The sequence below is a fragment of the Tamandua tetradactyla genome, chromosome 3 (assembly GCF_023851605.1).
Source record: "Tamandua tetradactyla isolate mTamTet1 chromosome 3, mTamTet1.pri, whole genome shotgun sequence".
Lineage (NCBI taxonomy): Eukaryota > Metazoa > Chordata > Mammalia > Pilosa > Myrmecophagidae > Tamandua > Tamandua tetradactyla.
The window spans coordinates 33,045,495-33,060,505 of record NC_135329.1 but is presented as its reverse complement, the minus strand read 5'-3'; positions in this window follow the sequence as shown (position 1 = coordinate 33,060,505).

The following is a 15,011-nucleotide window of genomic DNA, read 5'->3' as shown; positions in this document are numbered from 1 at the left end:
CCAGGTGCAAACCCAGCAGCCTCCAAGGCCTTGAGGGAAGGTGGGGCAAGTCATGGAATTTTCCCAAGTTGTCATAACTGCTAAATGGAAAACATTTTAGTGTGCTCTGCTCCCGAGCTCAAGACTGAAAACCGCAGGAGGATTAAGGAACTGACCAGAGGTCACTTTCTTGGCAGGGGCAGTGTTTGCTGCTCATACTCAGAGAGATGGAGGAGAAATAAGGAGATCCCAGCTAATGGCCGGCTTCTTGCGAGAGCTTGAGCAGCACTCTGTGAGATAACCTTCTCCCACCCACAGCCCTTCCATCTGCAGGAAGGATGTCAAAGTTTGCCCCTTGCTGAGTTCCTGAAAAAAGATGCAGGATAATTTATCATCCACTTTAAGTTCCTTAGAAAATAAGAAAGATCTCACAGCCCATTAGCGATGGGAAAGATTCACGTCTGTCTTTCTATAAGTCAGTTTGGGATAGGCTAACAGTGGTCAAACCACATCCGTGTTTAGTTAAGGGAACCCCACCAAGCTGCCTTACTTCTTCCTTTGGCCCTTCTTTCCCTCTCTGCCTGCCTCATTCCTAGGGTGGAAGAGAACGAATGGCCCAGCTCCCAAACCTCCCACTCCAACATTCACTGCCCTTCTGTAACATCCTGCATCCCCCTGGGGTAGCTTGTCTCCCTTCCATTCCTTCTTTAGCAGAGGAAACTAAGCACAAAAGTTTAATGAATGTATGACGCATTCATTCATTCTTTCTTTCACTTATATGCTCACCGTTGATTAGGTCCTTGCCGCTTTCCAGCCCTGTGCTGGAAAACAGAAATGAATGACACCATCCCCAACCTCTATTCAGAGAGAAAAACAAGAGGTCAGTGATGCAGGGCGAGTGTCCCTTGGCCTGCCCAGGTGCTAGGGAAGCATGGCTGAAAGGCACGAATTCAAGTTAGGGCAGAGGACATCAGGGAAAGTTTCGAGAGGAGCTGAGCCTTGAAGAAAGAGCTTTTAAGAGCCTGTAGAACGAAGACAGGAAGGAGAACTATGGACAGGGACAACAGAATCCATACATTTGTGGAAATATCAGAGAAGACTATGTATTCTGGGACCTGGGATAGGTCTGACCAGATTTATTAAACATTTCACTGCTCCCTTCTAACAACTAAGTAAGGTCATATAATTTATAATTATCCAGCCCAGAAGCTAGTATTTACAGGTGCTGAATATAGTTGTGTAGGTATATTTGTGCACGTGTGTGTTTGAAAAATCTAATGATTCTTCTTATGGCAAGAGGTTCAAAGGAATATCTGTTGGAATGTTTAAAAGTTTGAACTTTAACTGTGTGTTAAACTTGGCCTCTGCCTGATATTTTTTAGGCCCAGTCTAATTTCTTTTAGACCCTGAGGTCTCATAGGCCTGAGCTACCCCAGCATGGTGGGACCTGGGGGTAAGGAAGGAAATTGGGAGGTAAGGGTGTCAGTTGAGAGCATTTTAGGGTGCTATCCTCTTCCAACTGCCAACAGGTCATTGTCCCCCCTTCAGGGAACTTCATAGACAGCCCAACCCTTGCAATGCAATGAGCCCTGATCTGCAAGGATGCAGACATGCCCATGGAGAGAAATTGGCTCAGAAAAACTGAGGTCTCCCAGAGAGCAGGGAGAGTTCTATGGGATGGAGGGAAAACATGCTTTGCAGAGGGACAGCTGAGCTAGGGCTTCCCTGAAGCTGGAGGGTGGGCTGCACTAGGACTACTACATCCAGCCTGACCTGGCCCTATCTACAACAAAGCCACCCTGTTCTCCCTGGACCCTTTCCATCTAGCCTGCCCAGGTCTCCCCGGACCCAGGCCTCTATGAAGAAGGCAGAGAAGAAGAACCAGGCTATTCGTTCATTTTGACAGTGTCCTGTTAAATTAGTTAAATTACACAGGGCCTTGCCCCAGGACCCTGGGCTTGTTTAATCCAAGTGAGTGAGGGAGAATGAAGGGTGGCTCTAAGCAGCCTCTCCCCTCCCTCCCATTGCAGCTGCTGGTCCTGCTTCCTACCGTGGTCCAGCATGATACATTCCATTCTGTGGATGTGGAATATCCTAGATTCAGGGGTAGGAGGATGCCAGAGCTGGAACCATTCATTCTACTGGAGAGGACACCAGCCCCATGTAGGGAAAGTGATTTGACAAAGGTCCAATTCCTTCTAATCTCCTCTTCCCCTCCCCTTCTTCCTCTTCTACCTTCTCTCCCTCCTTACTCTCTCTCTACACCACTTCCTTCCTCCCTTTTCTCCCTCTCATAATGTCATCATTCAGAGAAATCATTTTCAAGGAGAGCTGATTCTGTTTGCTAAATATTTTGATCAGTCATGAAACATTATCCCAAAACGCTGCATCAGTGGGTCCTGCAGATGTGATTTCTGCCTGTGTTCTCTCATCTTGAATACACTGAGCAAGCCCCTCCACCTTCTCTGCATGCCTTTGCCAATTTTTCTCTCCCTTTCTATATCTTGTTCTCTGTGTGAGCTACAAAATGGTCCTGGTCCTAAGAAGTTGATCGGTGAATGGCAACTGATGGTTGGTGATATGCTTTGCTGCTGCATTCTTGGCTAGAAAGCCCTCCTGAGGCTGGGGCCTGCAACTGTGGCAGGATCAAGGGGGCATGTTTGTCTGTTCCATGGTTGTGCTATTTTGCTGGTGTTAGATTCCAAACAGAGCTACCTCTTGTTCAGAGCAGACAAACAAGGCAGCATATTTGGGCATCCTGCCAGCTGGATTGTTTAATATTTACTCATGCTGTGTGTTAAACTATATTGAGCAAAAGTTATATCCTCTTTCAGGCAGAGCACAATCTGAGAATCACTTGGCACATGAACAAGATAAGAAGCACCATTTATTGGGTGCCTGCTCTGTGCCAAACATTATGTCAGGCATTTTATATGCATTCATTTAAAAAAAAAATTATTTATTTATTTATTTATTTTTACATGGGCAGGCACTGGGAATCGAACCCGGGTCCTCTGGCATGGCAGGTGAGCATTCTTGCCTGCTGAGCCACCGTGGTCCGCCCTGCATTCATTTTAATCCTCACAACAAACTCAGTGTTGGTATCATTATCCCCAATATGTAGACGAGGAAACTGAGGCTTGAAAGGGCGAGTTATTTGCCCAAATGGCCCAATAGCAAGAAGCCAAGCCAGGGCTGGCGTGATGTCCCCTAAGTCTGCATTCTGAACTACAGGACTCTCCCCACCCTCCCCAATCCATCACCTCACTGCTCACGTGGGTGTGAGTTGTGTTCGTTCCATTGTTTTAATGTCTATGGGGGTAGTAGGAGTGAGGTGATTTTATGAGACCAGCTAATTATAGGGGAGACTCCATTCCCGGTTATCTTCTCAGGGTAGAATTCCCAGAAAAAGTCTCCATGCGAAGATTTTCCAGATCTTTCCCCAGACTTTCTCCCTGGTGCTCTGCATATTGAGGAGCAAAAATGCTTTTGTGACCCAGTCTTGATGGCAACTCTGAAGTGCTTGCAGATGGTCTAGGTTTTCTTGGTGAAAGAGAAATTAAGTTTGACTTCATCCCTGTGTGCTACAGTTTCTACTCCTGATATCCAGCCCTGGCCTACTTATCATCAGAGATTGACCACTGTTGGGTCTATTGAGTTCACGAAGCTGTGGGCCATCTCTGTCCTTACTTCCATAAGGGGCAGAGTTTTACTGCAGGCCCCAAACTTCCTTCTCCTGCCTGTGCTCATCCAGCCTGAGTCCAGGATCATCCACCCTGAGTCTGACATTGAGTAGAGAGCAAGCAGGCTGAACTTCAGGAAAGAGTGCAGTTTTACTCAGGAATGTCTCCTGGGGCAACCCTCATCCTTAACTCTGCTTCTCTTGAGCCAGCTGGCCTTGACCACTTGCTGACACAGATTTGCAGGATCTAACAGATCCTCAAACATGACAGCTTCTGGTCCTGGTTCCTATCATGGACCAGAATGAGACATTTAATTCTGTGGGTGAAGAATGTCATAGAATCAGGTGTCAGAGGATGTCAGAGCTGGAAGGAAACCAGTCCAATGAAGGAAAATGAGTTGACAAAGTTCTAATTAGTAACCAAGTCAGGCCTGGAGCCTGGGTCTCCTGGTTCCTATCCAGGGCTCTTTCCATCATTCCAAGGTGCCAAGTTCTTTGGGTGTGACAACACTTAAGATAATCTTTAGAAAGCTGTCCCCTGCAGACCAGGGTTGCTGCACTGTCATTAATAGTGGTGTCATTTCCGGTTTCCTATAATGCTGCTCATTTGTAAGAAGGTTTCTTCCAGCTGACACCAAAGATGCTTGGGGTTGGACATGGAAATACTTTCTGCAGCACCTTCCTAGATGAGGATTCTTAACAAGTGTCCACAAGATAAAAGGGCAGACTCTGCAGGATATGCTGAGATGACACCAGGATGAAGAGGATAAAGATAAGGACAGTAACAACCAATATTTGTATAGGGCTTTACAATGCGCACTATACAGTATAATTTGTTTCTGAAACAAACCAGTAGGACCAGTCTCATAGTCAGGCCCAAATCTACCATGGGAAGCCTTATAAAAGAACATAGGCCAGGCTCCGATTTTGAATCCTTAAACTCCTAGAATGTGATCCTAGAATGTGAAAGGGCAGGGAGAGTGAGAAGTCAGCCCCCACTCATGGCCAGTCTCTTTTTATTCCAACCCAGAGACCATGTAGTAGGTATGTGAACATCCCAGCCTCTGAGTACAACCTGCACCAAATCTCACAGCCAGGACAGAGCCCTACCACTGGGAGGGAAACTCCTGGGTCCTAGGTACTTAGAGCATAGTACAGAAGGGAGAGAGTAGACTCCATGAAGACACATCTCCTTGGCCCTATGGCCACCTTGCCCAAATGGGGGCGAGAAGAGGCTTCTCTAAAGCATGGGACCCAGGGCAGGCCCTTCTGCCCATGTCTAAGGGCAGTACTGATTAAAATTACTCCCATGTTATAGATAAAATAAGTGATGCTCAGAAAACTTAAGTGCTTTCCTAAAGACACACAACTAGTAACCAGAAGATACAGAGTTGAACCTGGGTCAGCCTAACTCCAGATCTCCTGCTGTTCCCCTTAACCATGCTACTTGCCCCAATAGTCCATTATCATCTGGGAAAAATGCAAGGAGGCTTATTTCAGGGAATCAACCCTGTGCCGTGGTTCAGAACTCCCACCACCCAAACCAGTAGAACCAGCGCAGTCTCTTCATTGGTCTCCTGCCTAGCTCTTCTACCATTACTTCCACTGTCCTATATTTTAGTTTTTCTAGTACATGCAATATCTTCCCCTTTGTCTTCTATGAAATATATATCCCCATGAGAGGCTCCTTTCTGAATCTTATTACATTTAGGATCATGTCCAAATGGCTTATCTCTGCCCATCTCACACTCTTGCACTCTTCACATCAGCCATGCTGAACCCCTTTCTCTTCTGCATAAATGTCACCTTAAACGCTATTTCCTCTGCCTGCCAAACTCCTCCTCAGTCCTTTCTCCAATGATTCTCCTAGCCAACCTATCTGTCTGATCTGGTCTTAAATGTCATTTGCCATTTCCTCTGGGAAGCCCTCCCTGACTCCAGTACTAAGCTGGCTGCCCTTCTGAGGCACCCTGTATGATGACTGTTTGATTAGTTATCTTTCTTCACTAATAAGCTGCCTGCCCCATCTCTCCCATGGCTAGCACAATGAGGGCATAGAGCAAGTCATCCATAAATGCTTATTGAATTAATGGGTTCCCTCCAGGATAGAAAGCCAGCCTGCATCACCTTTCTGTGCTTTAGCCAGAAATGACTGCCTCTTCTGAGAGCAAAGGGCTGCAAATCCCCATTATTTTTAAACTCAATGCCTAATGACAGGCACTTCCTGCTCCTTTTGAGACATTGGGCCCATGGATGGAAAAACCTTTGCCAAAGACAGATGGTAAAAGGCTAGTGGACTCCGACCCAAGACTGAGAATTATAATTGCTCCCTGGAGTTGGGGAAGGGCTGTCACCACCCTCAAAGTCTTCCCTGCAATAAAGCCAAACAGAAATTTCTTTCTTCTTTCCTTCTCTCATTAAATAAACAAATACCAATTCTCAAATACTATCAGGGACATACAGTCGCTTAAAAACTCCTGTGGGAACAAGATTAGACCACTTTTGCCATAGAGGTGCCAAGTAGTCAGACTTACTCCATTCAGTGCATTCCCTTGGGGGAAAGACCTTGCAGTGGTCCACCAGGCACTGCGGGCTCTGCTCTGAGCACCCTCTTACTGAAATCTTTCCGGCATCATCCTCTACAGCTCTCCCCCAGCCCCTTGCTCACTGCATTCTAGCCATGCAGGCCTTCTGACTCTTCTTTGATCACGTCAGAGATGCTTGAACCCTAAGCCTTTGCACTGGCTCTTCCTTCTGCTTGGAACAAGCTTCCCCCAGGTATCTCATAACTAACTCCTCATCTTCTTCAAGTATTTTCTCTCAAGTCCCTTTATTAATGAGGTCATCCCTGACCATTCTATTTATAATTGCAATCTGCCCAGCTCTTCCACCACTTCTTCTGCTGTCCTACCTTATAATTTTTCTAGTACATGCAATATTGTTTATCTCGTATATTTATTGCTCATCTTTTGCCTTCGCCTACTGGAACATCTGCTCCCAAGGACAATCGTTTTTATCTGTATATCACTGATACATTCCAAGAGCCTAGAACAGTGCTTGGCATTTAGTAGGTGCTAATAAATATTTGTTGAACAAATAAATCAATCAATCAAGAGAATATTTGAAAGATGGTAGGTATTTTGAGTTTAAACTTTAAAACCTTGAAAGTAAAGGCAGAGTTCTTCTTTCACCTCATATCAATTTGCCTGAAAAGAAAAAATACAATGGGATGACAGTGAGAAAGGTGGCAGGTGGGATGGAAAGCCCTAGACCTCTCCATGGGCTCTTGACTTGCTTGAGTTTGTTGCAGAAGGAAACCCCACTTCCACCCACCCCCATGGGAGACAATACAAGTCAGAGAGGCATTCAGGCCTGCTAGGCAGATAAGCAGATGGTGGGCTCCATGGAGCATTCCAAAGCGAAGCTGTCCAGGTGCTCCATGACATATGCCTGGCTGCTGGTCCCAGGTTGGCCTCCGCAGAGAGGAAGGTTCCATCCTCCCTGTCTTTCCCTATAAACTCCCAACCATCTCCTCTTTACTCTGCCACCCCACCCCATACATACACACAGCATCTTTAAGATAATGTACACAATATCAATAAAAAAATTTTTCTCTGTTCAGTTCTTTAGCCCACGCTTATGTTTCACATTTACACCCATCTCTACCATCATGGTAGGTGATTTACAGAGGGGAACTGTACTGGTTTGAAATATGGTTGAAAAAACCATATTTTCTTTCCTAATCCAATCTTGTGAGGGCAGCCCTATTGTTTAGGGTGGAAACCTTGATTGGATTGTTTCCACTCCTAATTGTGGGTATGGCCTTTTGATTAGATGGAGAAATGACTCCTCCCATTCAAAGTGGGTCTTGATTAGTTTCTTAGAGTCCTATAAAAGGGGAAATATTTTGGAGAAACCTCAGGTGCAGATGCAGACACAGTCATTTGGAAATGCAAAAGTCCCAGGAGATGCCAGGAGCTGAGAGAGATAACAAAAGCCAGAGGAGTCTACAGGAGCCAGAGCAGATAGAGATGCAGAAATCTGGAGATGCTTGGACTGCCAACAAGGAAAGCAGACACCTAGACATGGGCATCTGGGGATGCAGAGCCCAGTAGATGCCACCATGTGCCTTCACGGGAGATGCTAAGCAAGCCGGAAGCCAGAGTTGTGTCCCAGAGGAGCTAAGTAAAGGTTCACAGACACTTAAAGAGGAAAACACTGGCATCAGAAACTGGAAACTTCTATAGAACTAGGAATAAGGATCAGCAGATGTCAGCCATCGTACTTCTAATGTAAATGATGTCAGCCTTTCTTGAGTCAAGTTATCCTTCTCTGGATGACTTAGTTTAAACATTTTTAGGGCCTTAGAGCTCTAAACTTGTAACTTAAATTCCCTTTTTAAAAAGCATTCCATTTCTGGTATATAGTATTTTGGCAGCTTTAACAAACAAAACAGGAACTAAAGTCATATATGTGATAGGACTATAAATAACTTACTACTTAATGATTTACACACAGTTGCCCATAGTCATAATCAAGAGTGTGGAATCCATCTGAAACAGAGTTCTCACAGAGGGTGGTAGGTAGAGAGATGTGTGTCTTTGAAAGTTGAGGGTCATCCATCAAATGCCCTTCCTACCCAGTGGGAGAAGGAAGGGACATTCTCCAAGGCAGCGCCATCTTGAGCCAAGGGGCTGGAGAGGAAACAGTGGCAGAGGGGATGCCTACGGGGAGCAGAAGGAGATAGGGACAGAGATGTAGGTTGAACTGTGATCCCTTAAGCTTTGAGCACCATGATAAGGATCTTGGATTCCATTCTAAGGGGCCTGGAGAGCCACTAGAGGATTCTTAACTGGAAAGTGACACAATTAGGTGTGGACATTAGGAAAATTAACTTAAGTATATTTGCAGATAGTGAAAACCTAATAACGTTGTTGGATGCCGTGTTCAGTCACATCAACAGAAAATGCATGAGAGCCTGACAAAGGCTGACAACCTATTTGACCCTTTAAGGAGTTTAGGAAAGCCAGCTCCACCAAAAATTCACATCTGCTAACTTCATCTTTTCACCTTTTAAACCAAAAATATAGGTAGAAACATTAGTAAGGCCCTATTGTGGATTAGGCTTCCCCCTGTAGAGTAGCTGGATTGAGAGAAAAGTCAAAAGTCTCAGGGGCTAAGAGGAGGGCAGAGGAAGGAAGGAGGTAGACATGGAGAGGGGGTGAGGGTAGACTGCAAACTTCTCCTGTAGGACAGCACAATTTATGCCACACCTGGATAATTAAACAGACTGTAGTCCCCAAGGTTGCTTCACAAACATTGCATTGAGAGATTGTTTTTAGGAATCAATGTGATGTGGTGTGAAGTGCACTGAACTTGGAATCAGATCATCCTGGGTACTCTGCCTCCAGCTGTGTGACTTTGAGTAAGTCCTTGAATCTCTCCAAGTTTCAATGTCCTGATCAAAGTAGGGGGATTATGTTTTACCTTAAATTATTATTATTTGTTTTTACAAATACTATCCATTCTCCCCCCACTTCCCCCATCTCCCAGTGACCTCTAATCTACTTTCTATCTCTATGAATTTGTTATTTCTTATCATGTCTTATAAGAGAGATCATACAGTATTTGTCCTTATGTGCCTTGTTTATTTCACTGAGCATAACACTTTCAAGCTTATTCCATCTTACTGCATGTTTCATAACTTCTTTCTTATGGCCAAACAATATTCCATGTGTGTACATGCCGTTCATTTGTTGATGGACATTTGAGTTTTTTCCACTTTTTAATTATTATGAATAAACTGCTATAAACATAGGTGTACAAGTATCTGTTTGAGACTCTGATTTCACTTTCTTCAGAATACCTAGAAGTGGACTTTCTGGGTGATATGGCAAGTCTATACTTAACTTTTTGAGGAACCCCCATATTGGTTTCCACAAATGCTTTCCACAGTGGCTGTACCATTTTGCATTCCCACCACAATGCATTAGGCTTCTGATTTCTCTACAACCATCCAACTCTTGTGGGGTTTTGTTGGATTTTTATTAAGAGTAGCAATCCTTCTAAGTGTGAAGTGTTTCTCATTGTGGTTTTGATTTGCATTTCCCTAATAGTTAATGATACTGAGCATTTTTTCTGTGCTTATTGGCTATTTGTATATCTTCTTTGGAGAAATGTCTATTCAAGTCTTTTGTCCATTTTTAAATTGGACTGTTTGTCTTTTTGTTGTTACTTTGTAAAAGTTCTTTGCATTCTTTGCAATAAAGCCCTTATCTGATATATAATAATTTGTAGCTATTTTCTCCCATTCTGTAGGTCACCTTTACACTTTCTTGATAATTTCCTTTGATGCACAAAATTTTAAAATTTTGATGAAATCAAATTTATCCATTGTTTCTTTTGATGCTCATGCTTTTGGCTTCATATCTGAGAGTCTGTTGCATAATCCTATGTCGTAAAGGTTTGCTTCTAAGTCATCTACTTAGGGTTTTATAGTTTTCATTCTTATATTTAGGTCCTTGATTCATTTTGAGCTGATTTTTGTACTTGATGAGAGGCAGGAGCCTAACTTCATTCTTCTGCATGTGGATATCTGATTTTCCCAACACTATTTGGGGCTTTTCTTTCCCCACTGTAAATATTTAGCACCCTTTTTACTCAATTGACCATAGATATGTGGACCTATATCTGAACTTTCAGTTCTGTTCTATTCGTCTATTTATCTATCTTTATGCCAGAAACACACTGTTTTGATTACTTTAGCTTTATAGTATAATTTGAAATTGGGAAGTGTAAGCCCCCCAACTTTGTCCTTTTTCAAATTTGTTTTGGCTATTTGAGGCCCCTTACAGTTCTGTGTGAATTTGAGAATTGGTTTTTCCATTTATGCAAAAAAAAAAATCTGCCGGATTTTTTAATAGGATTGCATTGAATTTATATATTATTTTGGGTAATATTGACATCTTAACAACATTAACCCTTCCAATCCTTGGACACGGAAAGTCTTGCCATTGGTTTAGGTCTTCATTAATTTCTTTCAACAAGTTTTGTAGCTTTCAGTGTACATAATTTACATCCTTAATTAAATTCATTCCTAGATATTTGATTATTTTAGGTGCTATTATAAGTGGAATTGCTTTATGCATTTTTCTTCGAATTATTCATCGCTAGTTATAAGAACACAGCTGATTTTAATGTGAGCATCTGATACCCTGCCACTTCGCTGAACTTGTTTGTTAGCTTTAATAGTTTTCTTGTGGATTCCTTTAGGTTTTCTATATTTAAGGTCATGTTGTCTGCAAATAAGGATAATTTTACTTCTTCCTTTTCAATTTGGATACATTTTATTTCTTTTTCTTACCTATTTTGGATGTGATGTCTAGTACAGTATTGAATAACAGTGATGAAACTGGAAACTTGTCTTGTTCCTGATCATGGGGGAAAGCTTAAAGACTTTCACCAATGAATATGATGTTAGTTGTGAGTTTTTCATAAATAGCATTTATCATGTTGAAAAAGTTCACTTCTGTTCTTACTTTTCTGAATGTTTTTATCTAGAAAGGGTACTGGATTTTGTCAAATTCCTTTCTTGCATCTATTATGATAACTATGTGGTTTTACTCCTTCATTCAATTTATCTAATGCATTACATTGATTAATTTTCATACATTGAACTACCTTGGATTCCTGGGATAAAACCCACTTGGTCATGGCGTATAATCTTTTTTCAATACACTGGTGGATTTTGTTTGCTAGTATTTTAAAGGATTTTTCAGTCTATAGTCATTTTGGGGAATTTCTTTTTTTTTAATGTTTGATCATTCCATTCTACATATATAATCAGTAACTCACAATATCATCACATAGTTGCATATTCATCATCTTGATCATTTCTTAGAACATTTGCATTAATTCAGAAAAAGAAATAAAAAGACAACAGAAAAAAATTAATACATACCATACCCCTTACCCCTCCCTTTCATTGATCACTAACATTTCAATCTAAATTTATTTTAACATTTGTTCTCCCTATTATTTATTTTTATTCCATATGTTTTACTCATCTGTTGATAAGGTAGATAAGAGGAACATCAGACACAAGGTTTTCACAATCACACAGTCACATTCTGAAAGCTATATCATTATACAATCATCTTCAAGAAACATGGCTACTGGAACACAGCTCTACATTTTCAGGCAGTTCCCTTCAGCCTCTCCATTACATCTTGACTAACAAGGTGATATCTATTTAATGCATAAGAATAACCTCCAGGATAACCTCTGGACTCTGTTTGGAATCTCTCAGCCATTAACACTTTACTTTGTCTCATTTCACTCCTCCATGTTTTGGTCCAGAAGGTTTTCTCAATTCCTTGATGCTGAGTCTCAACTTATTCTAGGATTTCTGTCCCACATTGCCAGGGAGTCATGTCCCACGTAGACAGGGGGAGGACAGTGAGTTTGCTTGTTGTGCTGGCTGGAGAGAGAGGCCACATCTGAGCAACAAAAGAGGTTCTCTTGGGGTGGCTCTTAGACCCAATTTTAAGTAGGCTTGACCTATCTTCTGCGGGGTCAAATTTCATGTGAACAAACCCTAAGATTGGGAGCTCAGCCTATAGCTTTGGTTGTCTGCACTGCTTATGAGAATATCAAGAATTCAACTTGGGGAAGTTGAATTTTCCCTTTTTCTCATCGTTCCCTGAAGGGGACTTTGCAAATACTTTTTTATTCACTGTTCAAATCACTCTGGGATTTATTGGGGCATCACTCTGGACAAACCAACAAAATCTCATGCCTTACTCAAGGTTCCATGTACTTATTTATGGTGTTCAATTAAGCTATCTACATAAGTTATATTAGGAAATGCATTAGTCAAAATATGAATTTTGTACCAAATAAACATTGTTTTGCTTTAGTCTCACACATAAGTTAAAATTTTAAAATATTAATTATCATCTATTTTCAACACCCTGAAGTAATGATATTCCTTTGTTCTTCTTCATGCAAAAACATTTTTTAAATTTGTACATTTAGTCACTATTATACACTCTAAGCATTCCTAGATTATATCATCTCAGTCTTTATCATCTATCTTTCTCTGATTTCATTTGTACCCCCAGCCCTCCTCCCTTTATCATTCTCACATTCAGCTTCATTCAGTGTTTTAACATAATTGTATTACAGTTAGGTAGTATTGTGCTATCCATTTCTGAGTTTTTACAATCAGTCCTGTTGCACAATCTGTATCCCTTCAGCTCCAATTACATTTGGAGAATTTTTTTTAATTGTGAAAAATAACATATACAAAAAAGGAATAAATTTCAAGGCACATTGCAAAATTGGTTGTAGAACAGATTTCAAAGTTTGGAATGGGTTGCAATGTCACAGTTTTAGGTTTTTCCTTCTAGCTGTTCCAAGACATTGGAAACTAAAAGAAATATCAATAAATGATTCAGCAGCCACACTCACTTGTTAAATCCTATCTTCTCTGTTATAACTCCACATTCTCTTTTGATCTTTCTCCCAATCTGTAGCGATATTTGTGCTATGCACATTCTAACTTTTTCACATTGGAAAGGATTGTTGATAATATGGGATAGGGGTATGGAACTAGTTGATGTTCTGGACAGGCTGGCCCCTCTGGTTTTCAGGATTTATCTGGCCTAGAAACCCATCTGGAGGTTGTAGGTTTCTGGAAAGGAATCATAATGCATGTAACCTTTGTAGAATCTCAGATAGAACCCAAGGTGTTCTTTAGGGTTGGCAGAAATGCTTTTGGTTGGGGTTTGGCAAACAATAAATTGCCAATCTGAGCAACAAAAGAGGTCCTCTAGAAGTAACTCTTAGGCATAACTTTAGGTAGGCTAAGCTTTTTCACTACATACATAAGTTTCACAAGAGCAAGCCTCAAGATGAAGAGCTTGGCCTATTAATTTGGGAGTCTCTGATGTTTGAGAAGATATCAGGATTTCTCTATTGGTAAAGTTTAATAGTTCGATTTTTTTTCTCCCATCCCTTAAGGGATTTTGCCAATACTTTTTAATTATCTGCTCAACATACTCTGGGATGTATCTAGGCATTACATTAAGCTATAGAGAATTACAGGCCCTTATCCCCATTCTGGGTTCCCAGTGTTTGGGTTTATAAAGGTAATTGATCTGTAATTTTCTTTTCTGTGTGATGTCTCTATCAGGCTTTGGTATCAGAGTAATGCTGACCTCATAAAATGAATCAGGAAATATTCCCTCCTCTTTAATTTTTTGGAAGAGTTTGAGAAGGGTTGGTGTCATTCTTTAAATGTTTGGTAGAATTCACCAGTAGAGTCAACCGGTGTTGGACTTTCCTTTGGTGGGAGGTTTTTAATTATTGATTCAATCTCTGATCTTGTTATAGGTTTTTTGAGGTTTTCTATTTCTTCTTTGAGTCAATTTAGGTAATTTATATATTTCTAGGAATTATTTAATTTGTTGATGTACAATTGTTTTAACATTCTCTTGTAATCCTTTTTATTTTTATGAAGTCAGTAGTGATATCACCATTTTATTTAGTATGTGCCTCTTTTCTTCTTTTTCCTTTGTCAGTCTGACTAAAGGTTTGTCAAATTAATTGATTTTTTCAAAGAACCAACTTTTTGTTTTGTTTATTCTCTCAACTGTTTTTCTATTTCATTTATCTCTGCTCTAATATTAATTGTTTCTTTCCTTCTGCCAAGTTTGCTTTGCTCTCTCTTTTCTCATTTCTCAAGTTGTGAAGTTTGGTTATTAATTTGAGATCTTTTTTAATATAGACATTCAGAGTTATAAACTTCCCAATAAGAACTGCCTTTACTGCATCCCATGAGTTTTGGTATGTTGTGTCTTTATTTTCATTTGCCTCTAAGTATTTTCTAATTTCCCTTGTAATTTCTTCTTTAACCCATTAGTTGCTTAAGAGTGCATAGTTAAGTTTCCACATATTGTAAATTTTCCAGCTTTCCTTCTGTTTTTAATTTCTAACTTCATTCTATTGTGGTCAGATAAGTTACTTTGCATGATTTCAAAAATTTTTAAGTTACTGAGACCTCTCTTATGCCCTAACATATGGTCTATCCTGGAGAATGATTCATATGCACTTGACATTAGTACAGTGCTTTACAGGTTACAGAATGATTTGATTCCAGGTGGTCCATGTTGAGTGAGATCCCTCTTTTGATCCTACACAGACCCTGTGAAATAGGGGGAGGGGTGTTCAAGAACTATTTCTCACACTATTGCTGTTGTTGGTTGAAATATTCTTTACATGTCTGTTAGATCTAGTCAGTTTATAGTGTTGTTGAAGTTCTCTGTTTTCTTGTTGATTCTTTTCCTTG